Here is a 13392-nt window from a genome sequence, read left to right on the forward strand (position 1 = left end):
AGTTCACCACTGGCAACTGCCCCTCACCTTCCCATGAGGTTAGTATTGAGGATATGAATACTCCTGGGGCAGCCCAGGTCTGAGTCCTCCAGGGGCTCTGCCACAAAAGCAGAATGCACTAGTGAGACTGACCCAGGAGGTTGCCTCAGCAGGGGACCTTGTGGTATGCTGGGTTTGTGACCCAGGAATACCTGATGGACAGATGCAAAGTTTTCCATTTAACTCCACTCAGGTTGCTCAGCTACACACACACACACACACACACACACACCCCCTTCCAACCACTACCCTTACACCAGAGGAATACTTAACCTGCTGCTTATGATTGCTGAGTGAAGAGTCAAAGAACACAGTGGCAGTGAACATACCTTTTATAAATTCTCTGATACAAATAGCATCTCCAAAACATTAAGCAATTTCACAGACCAACGTGGACCTTTCTCTCCACTCATGCTTCCTCCTCAGCTTTGGGGGAAATTAGCACCACAATTTAAATACTGTCCTTGTTTCTGTACAAACATTCCCTCCCAGCTCCAAACCTGGAATGACTCCTGTTATATACAAGGCTGGTAGGCTTAAGGCTTAATTATTCCCAGGTGTAATAAGAATAGGTTGCTGAAACTGTGCCACAACCTTGCCCCAGTGGGTCACAGGTCTAATTCCACCTTCCTGAGTGGGCCTTCTTGGTTACTATTGAGGGACCTCTCCTTTGCCTCAGGTCTATGTTCCCATGTAACTCTGTCCCTGGCTGAGTTGATGTTCATTTGTCCACGTCCTCCTATGCTCTATCTGGTTGTCAGAGTTAACAATACATTTTGAGCCACTCTAGTGTTGCTGAATGCAATATGCAATGCAAAGAATCACCCAAACTCTACTCTAAATTTGCATGACACCACCCTCGACCCCTCTTCCTTGCCACTAGCTGTATCTCATGATCCTTACACCCCTTAAACCCCATATTCAGTCAGTTGCCAGGTTTTGTCATTACCGCCTCCTCAGAGTGTCTTGCATCCATTGCCTCTCCACTAATAGGCTTTGTTAAGCCTCATCATTTCTCACCTGGACTATTTCTATAGCCTCCTAATTGGATTCTCCATGTCAAGTTTTTCCTTATCTCTGATCTATCATTTACTCTACAGCCAAAGGGATATTCCAAACGTCTGGTTAGCCAATCTGTTCTGTGAATTCCAGTGGCTCCCCAATACATCTAGGATCAAATACAGGCACCTCTGTTTGTCACTTAAAGCCCTTTCAACCCAGCCTACATACTACTATCAATAATAATACTATTATTCAATAAACATCTATTAAGTGCCTACAATGTGTCAGGTCCTGTGCTAAGTGCTCAGATACAAAAAGAAGCAAAAGACTGTTCCTGCCCTTAAGGAGCTCCAACTCTAAGAGGGGAGACAGCAAACCAATACGTACAAACAAGAAACATACAGAACAAATTGGAAATAATTAACCAAGGCAAGGCCCTAGAATTAACAGGGGTTAGGAAAGGCTTCTTACAAACGATGAGATTTTAGTTAGGACTTAATGAAAGCCAGGGAAGCTAGTAGGCAGAGAGGAGAAAGAAGAGGATTCCAAGCATGGGGGACAGCCAGAGAAAGTGCCAGGAGCTGAGAGGTGGAGTGTCCTTTCTGTGGAATAGCCAGGAGGCCAGTGTCACTGGTTCAAAGACTAAGGTGTAAGAAGACTAGAAAGGTAGGAGGGGCTATTCCCCTTCAGGAGCTCTATTCAGCAAGATTTGCCTGCTTACTGTTCTTCACATATGACACTTGATTTCCCATCTATGTATCTCTGTAAAGGCTGTCCCCCCCACGACTGGTACAAAGTAGGCACTTAATAAATGCTTGTTGACCAATTATTCGCCATGAGGAACATAGCACAGTTTGGTTATCCATGAGAACTTGACCAAGATCTTACTTTATCCTAGAATTTTTTTTTCTTTTGCCAAGTAATGTGGACTACCTGGATTAAAAATTGGGGCTTTTGAAAATCAGTTCCTGACCAAACTGTACTACCTGGGGTGTACAACCCTTTTTGGTCATTTCTTGGATCCTGATTGGCTCAGAATAATGTAAATAGCAATTGTTTCTGTTTTGGGCAGAAACCCTGAGAGTCTTCCCCTACAAGATAGATTTTTTTTTTGACTGGGGTAACAGTGAACATTCTCTGCTTCACTTCTTACCTAGCATTAATTATTGAATGGGCATTGCCTCAGTTAAACTGAGACCTGAGAAATATGGAAATGTTTTACATGGATTGCCCATTTTTAACTGTAAGGTCGGGAATTCCCCTGGCTGGGGAACCCTGTACCTCCTCCATAACTGAGGGGTGTTCTTTTTGATACCAAAGGAATAGGCCAGGAAGCTCCAGATTGATTATAGACAGTAGTTTAATCAGTCATTAGCAGTACTAACAAAAAAGGGCCAATCTTTATTTTGGGATGGCAGGCAGACAGTTCAGCACATCTCCACAAAAGACTCCCCAAATCCCCATGGTAATTACAGAAAACAAAGGAAGGATGAGCTAGAGACAGCATCACTTCTGATTGGTGGATATTTTTGGTTTTCTGCTGAGTAATGGGCTTGGGAATTCAGCCAATGTTATGCCCAAATATAAGTTTCTGTATTGATCATGTACCAGGCACATATGGGTCATGATATTCTTATTATGGCTTTCCTAGGTCATAGTATTTTAAGTTATGACTCTAAGTTATAATTTTTTAACAGGTCACCACATTGGGGCTTTCACCTTTCACAGAGTCCAGGTTTTTATGGCTTTTCCCCAACTGGGACCCCTCAATGCACCTCTGTAAAACCACCCTAACACTCTTTCTGAACGTATTCCACAAGGTCCCTGGGGTGGCTCTATACTAGAGTGTTTAGGGCCTTTTTGGGATGGTCCCATTTGTGAGCATAAACCACACAAGCAATATATACACAGACAGGAAAACAACATGACCAATGAGAAAATTACCACAATTGTTACAATTTTATTCCATCCCAACCCCTAGGGAGGTGAAGCAAGAACCAATGGCATTTGGGGATTAATGGGAGAGCTGAGTTTCTGAACTAGGTTCAGAGACAAATAAACATGGCTTGGGCAGTTTTACAACATATCAGGAGTGACAGAGAATTGAATTAATTACAAAATGGGATCAGAACAATTTGATTTTCTCAGTTTCCTCCTTTTTCTCTAGGGGAGGCCTGTACAATGATGATCACCAATCAACCCCCAGTGACCATTCAATTAACAAATTTCATCTTGGAATCCAGATGTCCCATGTAATTGTATGGTCTCTGGAACATCTTTCCTTGGGGCAATCTGGAAAATATCTTGTCCTCAGGGGTAGCTCTTCAGTGTAAGTGACTTGTAGAGACTCCTTAGAAGTTCCTGCTAAAATCTTTTACAGGACAGATCTCAATGCAAGTTAGTATAGCCTCTCAAATTTTACTTCTCCAATAACTAGTTCATATTGTAAAAACTAGTTGAAATCCTTAAGTTCTGCTCTTAAGAAGGGAGCATCAAAGTAGGAACCCAGAGTTTGCTTGAAGCTTCAGAAAATTTAGGTTTTTACATGCCCCATTAGAATCATTTATATGGGGGGGGTGGAGCCAAGATGGCAGAGCAAAAGCAGTGACTTCCTTGAGCTCTCCTCCAAACCCCTCCAAATACTCATAAAAAATGGCTCTATACAAATTCTGAAGCAGCAGAACCCACAAAAAGACAAAGTGAAACAAATTTCCAGCCCAAGACAACCTGGATGATTGATCAGAAAGGTGTATCGCATTGGGCTGGGAGCGCAGTGCAGCGCGGTGGGCATGCAGGCCGCAGCGAACCTGGAGCAGGCTTCAGAGGACTGAATCTCGGGCAGCTGTGGAGGTTTCCAGACTCCTCAATCCACCAATGCCAAAGACAACTTAGAAGGTCAGTGGGAAAAGTGTGTTTCTGTTGGTGCTGAGAGAGGAAGGTGGGGTCTCAGCTTCATTCCCCAAGAGCGTGGCGCTGGGGGTGGGCAGCTGCTTCCCGAGCTTCTGGCCAACAGACTGAGGGGGAATCCAGTGGCTAATCAGAGAGGGATTGCAGGGATCCCTTTGCCAGTGCTGAGGCAGGAATCTCTTGGTTTGCCCGTGTTTGGATCTGGGTCACCGCTCTGTGCGGTGATGCTGAGGTGAGGAGAAGCGCTGGTGTGGTGGAGCTTGTAGTGGCTGTGGAGAGAAACCCCTCCTCACATTTACAGGACAGAAAGGAGTGCTTGTGGTCACAGGCCAGGAAAAGAGTAAACATCTTGCCCCTTATCATACCACCTTGGAAGAACTGGAAATTTGCAGGTCCCTACAAGTTATCTCTGAAAACAGCTGTACAAACCCCCAAAGCTTGGGACAGTACACTGTCCACATTGGAAGCAGACTCTTACCTTAACAAAGAGTTTAAAACTCAAGTAATTGGCCGGGATCATGAGCAAGCAGTGCAAAAAGAGTCAGACTATATTATCTTACTTTGGTGAAAAAGAAGATCAAAATATACAACCAGAAGAAGACAAGAAAGTCAAAGCTCCTACATCCAAAGCCTCCAAGAAAAATATGAATCAGTCTCAGGCCTTGGAAGAGCTCAAAAGGGATTCTGAGAAGCAAGTAAGAGAAGTGGAGGAAAAACTGGGAAAAGAAATTAGAGTGATGCAAGAAAATCATGAAAAACAAGTCAAAAGCTTGCTAAAGTAGACCCAAAAAAATACTGAACAAAATAGCACCTTAAAAAATAGCTTAACCCAAATGGCAAAAGAGGTACAAAAAGCCAACGAGGAGAAAAATGCCCCAAAAAGAAAAATTGGCCAAATGGAAAAGGAAGTCGAAAAAATTACCGAAGAAAATACTTCCTTAAAAATTAGGATAGAGCAACTGGAAACTAGTGACTTTATGAGAAATCAAGACACTGTAAAACAAATCCAAAAGAATGAAAAATTAGAAAACAATGTGAAATATCTCATTGGAAAAACAACTGACCTGGAAAATAGATCCAGGAGAGAGAATTTAAAAATTATTGGACTATCTGAAAGCCATGATTCAAAAAAAAGCCTAGACATCATCTTTCAAGAAATTATCAAGGAAAACTGCCCTAATATATTAGAACCAGAGGGCAAAATAGAAATTGAAAGAATCCACAGATCTCCTCCTGAAAGAGATCCCCAAAGGAAAACTCCTAGGAATATTGTAGCCAAATTCCAGAGTTCCCAGGTCAAGGAGAAAATGTTACAAGCTGCCAGAAGGAAACAATTCAAGTATTGTGGAAACACAATCAGGATAACACAAGATTTAGCAGCTTCTACATTAAAGGACTGCAGGGCTTGGAATATAATATTCCGGAGGGCAAAGGAGATAGGATTACAACCAAGAATCACCTACCCAGCAAAACTGAGTATAATCCTTCAGGGGAAAAAATGGTCATTCAGTGAAATAGAGGACTTTCAAGCATTCCTGATGAAAAGACCAGAGCTGAATAGAAAATTTGACTTTCAAATACAGCACTCAAGTGGAACATGAAGAGGTAAACAGGAAAGAGAAATCATAAGAGACTTATTAAGATTAAACTGTTTACATTCCTGCATGGAAAGACAATATTTATAACTCATGAGACCTTTGTCAGTATTAGGGTAGTTGAAAGAAAAAAATTATATGTATGTATGTATAGATAGATAGATAGATAGATAGATAGATAGATAGATAGATAGATAGAGGGCACAGGGTGAGTTGAAGATTAAGGGGTCATATCTGGAGAATAAAATTAAGGGATGAGAGAGGATGATACTAGGAGAAGAAGAAAGGGAGAGGTAGAATGGGGTAAATTATCTCACACAAAAAAAACACAAAAGAAAAGTCTCTTACAGTGGAGGGGAAACAGGGGAAGGTGAGAGGGAATGAGTGAATCTTATTCTCATAGTATTTGTGTTAAGGAGGGAATAACATACACATTCAATTGGGTATGGAAATCTGTCTTACCCTACAGGAAAATAGGGGAGAAGGGGACAAGAGAGCAGGGGGATGATAGAGAGGAGGGCAGATTGGGAAAGAGGGTAATTAGAAGGAAATACTTCTGAGGAGGGACAGGGTCAGAAGAAACAATAGAATAAATGGGAGGGCAGGATAGGATTAAAGGGAAATAGAGTTAGTTTTACACAACATGTCTACTTTGAAGTGTTTTGCATATCTGCACATATATAACCTATATTGAGTTGTTTGCCTTTTCAGTGAGGGTGGGTGGGGAGGGAGGAAGAGAGAAAATTTGAAACCTAAAGTTTTAAAAATATATGTTTTAAAAAAAAATGTTTTCACATGCTACTGGGAAATAAGAAATACAGGAGATGAGGTACAGAAGTCTATCTTGCCCTACAGGAAAGTAGAAGGGGAAGGGGATAAGAGAAGAGGGGAGAGATAGAAGAGAGTAGGGGAAGGGATATTCAGAATGCATGCCATCTTGGGGTAGAGGGAGGGGTGAGATGGGGTGAAAATTTGGAACTCAAAAACTTGTGGAAGTGAATATTGAAAACTAAAAATAAGTAAATTTATATTTAAAAAAGAATTAAAAAGAATTTTTAAAAAAAGAATCATTTATATTTGACATATAGGATTGTCTGATCTTGTTACTTTCTCAAAGGTTTCCACTCTGATTCCAATTCATTTGAAAGGATCAGATGCTATTGAGGATCCAATCCTATATGTGAAAACGTAGGTAACATTCTTGAGGGCTTTCTGTCCCTGTATTCAAAAGTTATACAATTGAACTTACTCATAGGAAGCTGACTTTACTGCAGTTAAAATTAAAGCCTTGGGAGGATACTTAAATAATTAATTCCAGAATAGTGCATATCAATAAATTGTTTATAATACAATGTGTTTCTACCACATTGACAGTGACTTGAATGAAATTGACCTTTCCACTAATTTAACAGAAAAAAGGGAGTAACCTCTCTTTAAGAAAATTGATTGCCCTGAAATTCTATTCCCCAAACCAAATTGAAGATGTTTCTGATTTTCACCCAAGTTAATAAGTTCAAATCTTTCTTTCACAGGCTTTTTTTTGGTCTGTGCCTTATTATTCCCATATTATTTAGACATGATAAGCTATTTCAGAGACTTCACCTTTCATATGACTATGCAGGAAGGCAGATGACAAGCCTGAGTACTAATTTACCTATTGGTTTGGGATGTGGAATGACTACACATTCAGATTGAAAACACTAAGATATCACATACTTGGATTGTACTCATATCTTTTACTGACCACTGCTGTGACTATAGGAATTTGATATAAAAGGAAAAAGCAGGAACATGATTATAACAGCAACAAACTAGTCCTTCAAGGCTTAAACCTAAAGACACATACATCACAGGATAAAGCATCCTTAGCTTTGTTTGATTTCAGGCAAGAGCCACAGTTTAACAACCAACCATGTAGTAATAATTCTACCTCACCACCAGATGTAGGAATAGCCAGGTGGGAAACATTCCTGTTCAAAGGAACACAAGGAGGAAACTGAGCCAGGAGGATCCCACCTTAGATTGCTGCCAGGGTTGTCCTCTTGACTTTTTCCCAGACACAGATCTCTACCTGTTCAAGATTACATTCCCTGAGTAGCTTGTGGCATTTCTCTCAAATGGTGGATTACTGACTGAATGACTCATCAGACAACTATACCTAAATTCAAACCTCAAAATAAAATCAGTTATACTCCAAAGAGCTGTGACCTCAACTGGCAAGTTTCACTAATCACAGCTTAGGGCTAGATACAATTATTTTTCCTACCATGGAGCTGCAATAAGAAACAAACATTTACCAAGACTCACATACATAAGAGATGTTACTTAACATCTTTAACTTGTTTTCTTTTGTCTCAAATTTAAATTTGTCCTGGTGTAAAAACCAATGATTAGAAATCATTTCTATATTACATATAAACTTGCAAATCCTCACCAAGCCAAGTTTATTGTTTAGGAACTCCATAGCCCAAAGAAGCTCTCTTCCCAGGGCTGATAACCTTGCTGACACAGATGATTTCCAGGAACCTGGCAAGTTTACAAAATAAGGGGAATTGTCAGGGACCTCAGTGAAGGGGCTGATCCTGATGCCCCTGCCTACCCACCCCATGACATATTCTTCCTCCAGACTGCTACATACTCTGGCAAGTCCACTATTTTATTTCTTAATTTAGTTTGTTTTCCACTGACTGAATATCCCCTGTATCCTTCCATAGCTACCCACTTGCCAGGATGTCTTTCAGGGTCCCATAGAGCATCATGCATTCTGCACCAGTATCTACCAGAGTCAACATCGTCTGTTTATTTTTGTGGACCCCAGTATATGGTAACTGGCACATGGGGCTTCTGATCACCCTCTATAGCCCTACATCAGAGGCAGCCTTGGCATCTTACTAAAGGAGGGGAGTCAGGGGTTTCCACCCCACCTACCCTTAGAGCTGCTGTGGGCTGTGCTCTTTGACATCATCACCACCCCCAGCCCCCAAGGCAGAATAGACTAACGCTGCTGTACACCCTCATACCCCAAGGAGGATTGCTCTGAATGGGTAGAACCAATCCAGATAAGGCTTTTACCTCATCCCTGCCTTTCCACACACAGTAATAAATAACCAGTTTTAGGCTTTAACATTAAAACAATAACTCAAAATAACTTAGTTAACAACCTACAACCTTTATAAGTGATAGCCAAACTGTTTTAGCTATAACTTCCTCTTAACTAGAGGCAAAGGTGGAAATATCCAGTTCTCCAAATGGCAGTTACAGAACATTAGAAGAAAGGGTTAGCAGGGCTGATAAAATAACATAAGTAGTTTTAAACAATTTTTTCCCCTTTTACTTTGTTTCAGTTGTTACTTTGATAACATCCAAATTATGAGAAGTTGTTTGACATACCAGATAGGAAAGATTATCAGTTTGAAACATTACTATGTATTTGAAACTTGAAACAAACCTGTAACCAATCAGGTCACTTCAATCCTATTGAATGAATTTTTAAATTACCTTATGTAGAAAATCGTGTATCTCATCACCATTGGCATTTTATACTGGTCACATCTAATTAACAAACTAAAAATAATAGTTAACATTTATAGTGTCTGCTCTCTGCCAAGCATCATGCACTGAGAGAAAGGGAAAGGAAGAGGTAGAATGGGGTAAATTATCTGACATAAATAGGCAAGAAAGAGCTTTTACAGTGGAGGGGAAGAGAGAAGGTAGCAGGGAACACTTTTACCTTACTCTCATCAGAATTGCTTCAAAGAGTGAATAACATACACACACACACACACACACACACAATGGATCCAGAAATCTCTCTTGAACCCTAGAGAAATGTAGGATGGGAAAGGCAGAGGAGAAGGGGAGGTGAAAGAAGGGAGGACAGATTGGGCAAGGTGGTTGTCAGAAGCAAAACAATTTTTTAAGGAGGAACATGGTGAAAGGAGAGAGAGAGAATAGAATAAACAAGGGGGGAAATAGGATGGAGAGAAATACAGTTAGCTATCATAAGTGGTAAAAAAATTCTTGAAACCAAATTCCTCTGAGAAAGGCCTCATTTCTCAAATATATAGGGAACTGAGTCAAATTTATAGAAATAAGAGCCATTCCGCACCAGATGAATGATCAAAAGATAAGACCACTCAGTTTTCAGATGAAGTAATCAAAGCTATCTATAGGAATATGAAAAAATGTTATAAATCACTATGGATTCAAGAAATGCAAATCAAAACAATTCTGAGTTACTACCTCACAGGTGTTGGCTAGTGGGATAGAAAAGGAAAATGACAAATGCTGGAGGGGGGTGTGGGAAGAATGAGATATTAATGCACTACTGGTGGAGTTGTGAATGGATTCAACCATTCTGTAGAGCAGTTTGGAACTATGCATACCCTTTGACCTAACAATACCACTACTAGGTCTGTATCCTAAAAGAAATTTAAAAAAAAAAGGAAACAGACCTATTCGTACACAACTATTTATAGCAGCTTTTTTCCTGTGGCAAAGAATTGGAAATTAAAGGGATGTGCATTAACTGGGGAATGGTTGAGTAAGTTGTGGTATATAATTGTGATGGAATGCTATAACTCTACAAGAAATGATGATCAGGATAATCTCAGAAAATCCTAGGAAGATTTACATGAACTAATGGAATTGTGAAGTGAGTATAACCAAGAAAACCTAGTACACAGTGACAATAATGTTATAAGATGATCAGCTGTGAATGACTTAGCTATTTTCAGCAATATACAGATTCAACACAACTCTGAAGGACTTGTGATGAAAAGTGCTATCCAACCCCAGAGAAAAAAGTGATGGTGTCTGAATACAGATGAAAGCAAACTTTGTAACTTTTTTTTCCTTGAGGGTTTTTTTTGGTCTATGTTTTCTTTTACAACATGACTAGTAAAGAAATATGGGGTTTTTTGGTTTTTTTTAGAAGTATGTTTTGCATGACTAAACATTTATAAGCTATATCACATAGCTTGCCTGCTCAATGGGGACGGGGGGGGGGCGGTGAGAGGGAGGAAGCGAGAGGATTTGGAACTCAAAATTTTTACAATGAATGTTAAAAATTGTTTTTACATGTAATTGGGGAAAAGTAAAATGCTAAATAAACACTAAATAATAACAAAAAAAACAACATAAGCAGACCATTCCACAGACCCTTTATGTAATATGAATTTACCCCATGGATGTGGAAAAGAGCAGAAGGGAGTTAGGAAGGGGACTGTACCCCCCTGGAGGAGGGGCCAGGACATGGTTCAAGAACACTTGGGGGCTGGACACAGAGAAGCAAGAGCAAGAGGAGGAACACATGGCTACTGGGCCCAGCCACATGAGGGTCTGGCTGGAACTGAAAGGAAGAATACCCTGGCAGGCAGATGCATGAGGGCCGCACATGGAAACATTCAGGAAGGACAGGCTTACATGTGGGGACCAGGGTTAGACAAACAGTAACCTAACATGAATGGACAAAATACCAAAACACAGGGACCAAACTCTCAGGCAGGTGGGCAGACAAAAATGAGGGTCTGCTCTTTCAGCACTGGAGGTCTCAAGCCAAGCCCTGATACAGCAGTGGTAGTGGCCATCTCTCTGCAGGTCTGTTCTTCTCTTTTCACTTGGAGGATATTTTTTAGCTTTTCCTTTTGTGGGGAGATAGTGCTGGTAGGAGGCCACAGAGTGCCAACTTGAGGGGCAGGAGCAGAAAGAGATCCCAGTACGGTATGGTAAAACTGACATAGGTATTTTCTTGGAATGCAGATGTCTTATAGAATTCCTTCAATAAAGTCCAATTTGTATAATGTGAATTTACATAAAGCACCCTCTGTCTGTATTCCTTTCTATTCCCATTCAGTTTTCTGCAGAGGTCTTTCATATCTAAGTTATCTACAATTCCATTATTCTTCTTAATTTCTTTCTTACTCGTTTTATGATTGGGTTTATCTAGCTCCCAGAGAAAAAAGTTGGGGTGCCTCACTACTAGAGTTTTCCTGCCTATTTCTTCCTGTAATTCATTTAATTTTTCTGTTAAGAATTTGAATCCTATGCCATTTCCCAAATACATGTGTACTTTTGATATTACTTCATTGCCTGTTTGTTACTTTGAACAAGAGGTAGTTTCCCTGCTTACCCCTTTTAATACCGCTGTTTTTGCTTTTGCTTTGTCTGAGATAATGATTACTATCCCTCCATTTTTCACTTTAGTTGAAGTATTAGAGTTTCTGCTCCAACCCCCCTTTTTCACTCTGTAGTTCTCTCTTTGTTTCAAGTGAGTTTCTTGTAAAACAAAGAAACAAACAAACGTATTTTTGGATGCTGGTTTCTAATCCATTTTGCTACCCCATTCCATTTTATACGTGAATTCATCCCATTCACACAGTTAAGATTACTAACTATGCATTTACCTCCATCCTATCATCTTCTGTCTCTCCTTCTCTCTTTCTTTTTATCCTGTCTGTTCTCTAATATCTCTTTTGCATAGGACAGCTCTATTTATTTATCACCCCACCCTGTTATCACCACTCTTTCTTTCTCTTTTCCCATTCTCTTTACTTACCTCTAGGGTAACATAGATTTTTATAACCAATTGAATGAGTATATATAGGGACAAACACAAATATAGATATAGATATTTCCCCCTGTTAAAGCAATTTAGATGTGACTGACATTCAAGCATTGGCTACCCCCTCCCAACCATTTTCCACTCCAGGGTAAAAGTTCTTTCTTGCACACCTATTTTCTGTGAGATTATTTCCCCCATTCTTTCTCTCTTTTCTGCCTTCTCCCAGGGCATACATATTTCTTACCTATCCATTTATCTTCCATCATCCCAACCTAAGGGGCTCACTCCCAAAACTTCTTTCTATGTAGAATCCCTCCACCTGCTCTAATACTGATCGCATTCTTAGAAGATACGTATCCTCTTTCCTTATAGGAAAGTGCACAATTTAACCTCATTGAGTTGCTTACGAATTCTTTTTCATATTTACCTTTTAATGTTTCTTTAGAATCTTGTATTTCAAAGTCATATTTTCTCTTCAGCTCTGGTCTTTTCCTCTGAGTATTTTGATGGTAGATGTGTGTCCCCAGAAAGCAAACCTATAGTAACTAGAATGTTCTCAGAGAGTGTCTTCAGCCCCAAATGTCTTGTCTGCTGAGTGTTCTGATGCTAGATGTGCTTCCCCAGAGAGGAAGCCTGTAGTACCCAGTGTAAGAAAGAGACTGGATAGCCTCTCTGGGCAAAGAAACCAATCTTTATTAAGAGAAACAAAGGTGGGGTCTCAGCTTGCACTGGGCGGACTATAGTCCCCACCTAAGTTTCTCCTACAGACAGATTTCTTTGCCCAGAGAGGCTTCCCAGCTTCTTTCTTACACTGGAATGTTCCCAAAGAGTTTTCTGCCACAAGTATCTTTTCCTCTGAGTCTTCTCAGAGCGTGGGTGTCTCCACCTATAAGTATTTCATCCACTGAGTATTCTGATGTTAGATGTGCTTCCACAGAGAGCAAGGCTGTAGTAACTGGAATGTTCCCCGAAAGACTGTCTCCTGCCACAAGTATCTTTTCCTCTGAGTCTTCTCAGAGCGTGGGTGTCTCCACCTATAAGTATTTCATCCACTGAGTATTCTGAGACTAGATGTGCTTCCACAGAGAGCAAGGCTGCAGTAACTGGAATGTTCCCCGAAAGACTATCTCCTGCCACAAGTATCTTTTCCTCTGAGTCTTCTCAGAGCGTGGGTGTCTCCACCTATAAGTATTTCATCCACTGAGTATTCTGAGACTAGATGCGCTTCCACAGAGAGCAAGGCTGCAGTAATTGGAATGTTCTCAGAGAGACTGTCTCCTGCCACAA

At 40.4% G+C, this 13392-nt stretch overlaps 2 long non-coding RNA genes across 2 annotated transcripts in view; one reads left to right on the forward strand and one right to left on the reverse strand.

Moving 5' to 3' along the window:
- LOC144454986 (uncharacterized) overlaps positions 1–13392 on the forward strand; it is a 269329-nt gene that overhangs the window by 118198 nt on the left and 137739 nt on the right. The gene's annotated exons all lie outside the window — the stretch shown is intronic.
- LOC144454988 (uncharacterized) lies at positions 2384–13386 on the reverse strand. The gene is made up of 2 exons (XR_013483602.1): positions 12533–13386; positions 2384–4217 (listed from the first exon to the last, which is right to left on the reverse strand). It is a non-coding gene; the product is annotated as an uncharacterized LOC144454988 (long non-coding RNA).

This window comes from Phascolarctos cinereus, unplaced genomic scaffold, assembly GCF_003287225.1.
Source record: "Phascolarctos cinereus isolate Bilbo 61053 unplaced genomic scaffold, phaCin_HiC Scaffold_8;HRSCAF=390, whole genome shotgun sequence".
NCBI classification, from domain to species: Eukaryota; Metazoa; Chordata; class Mammalia; order Diprotodontia; family Phascolarctidae; genus Phascolarctos; species Phascolarctos cinereus.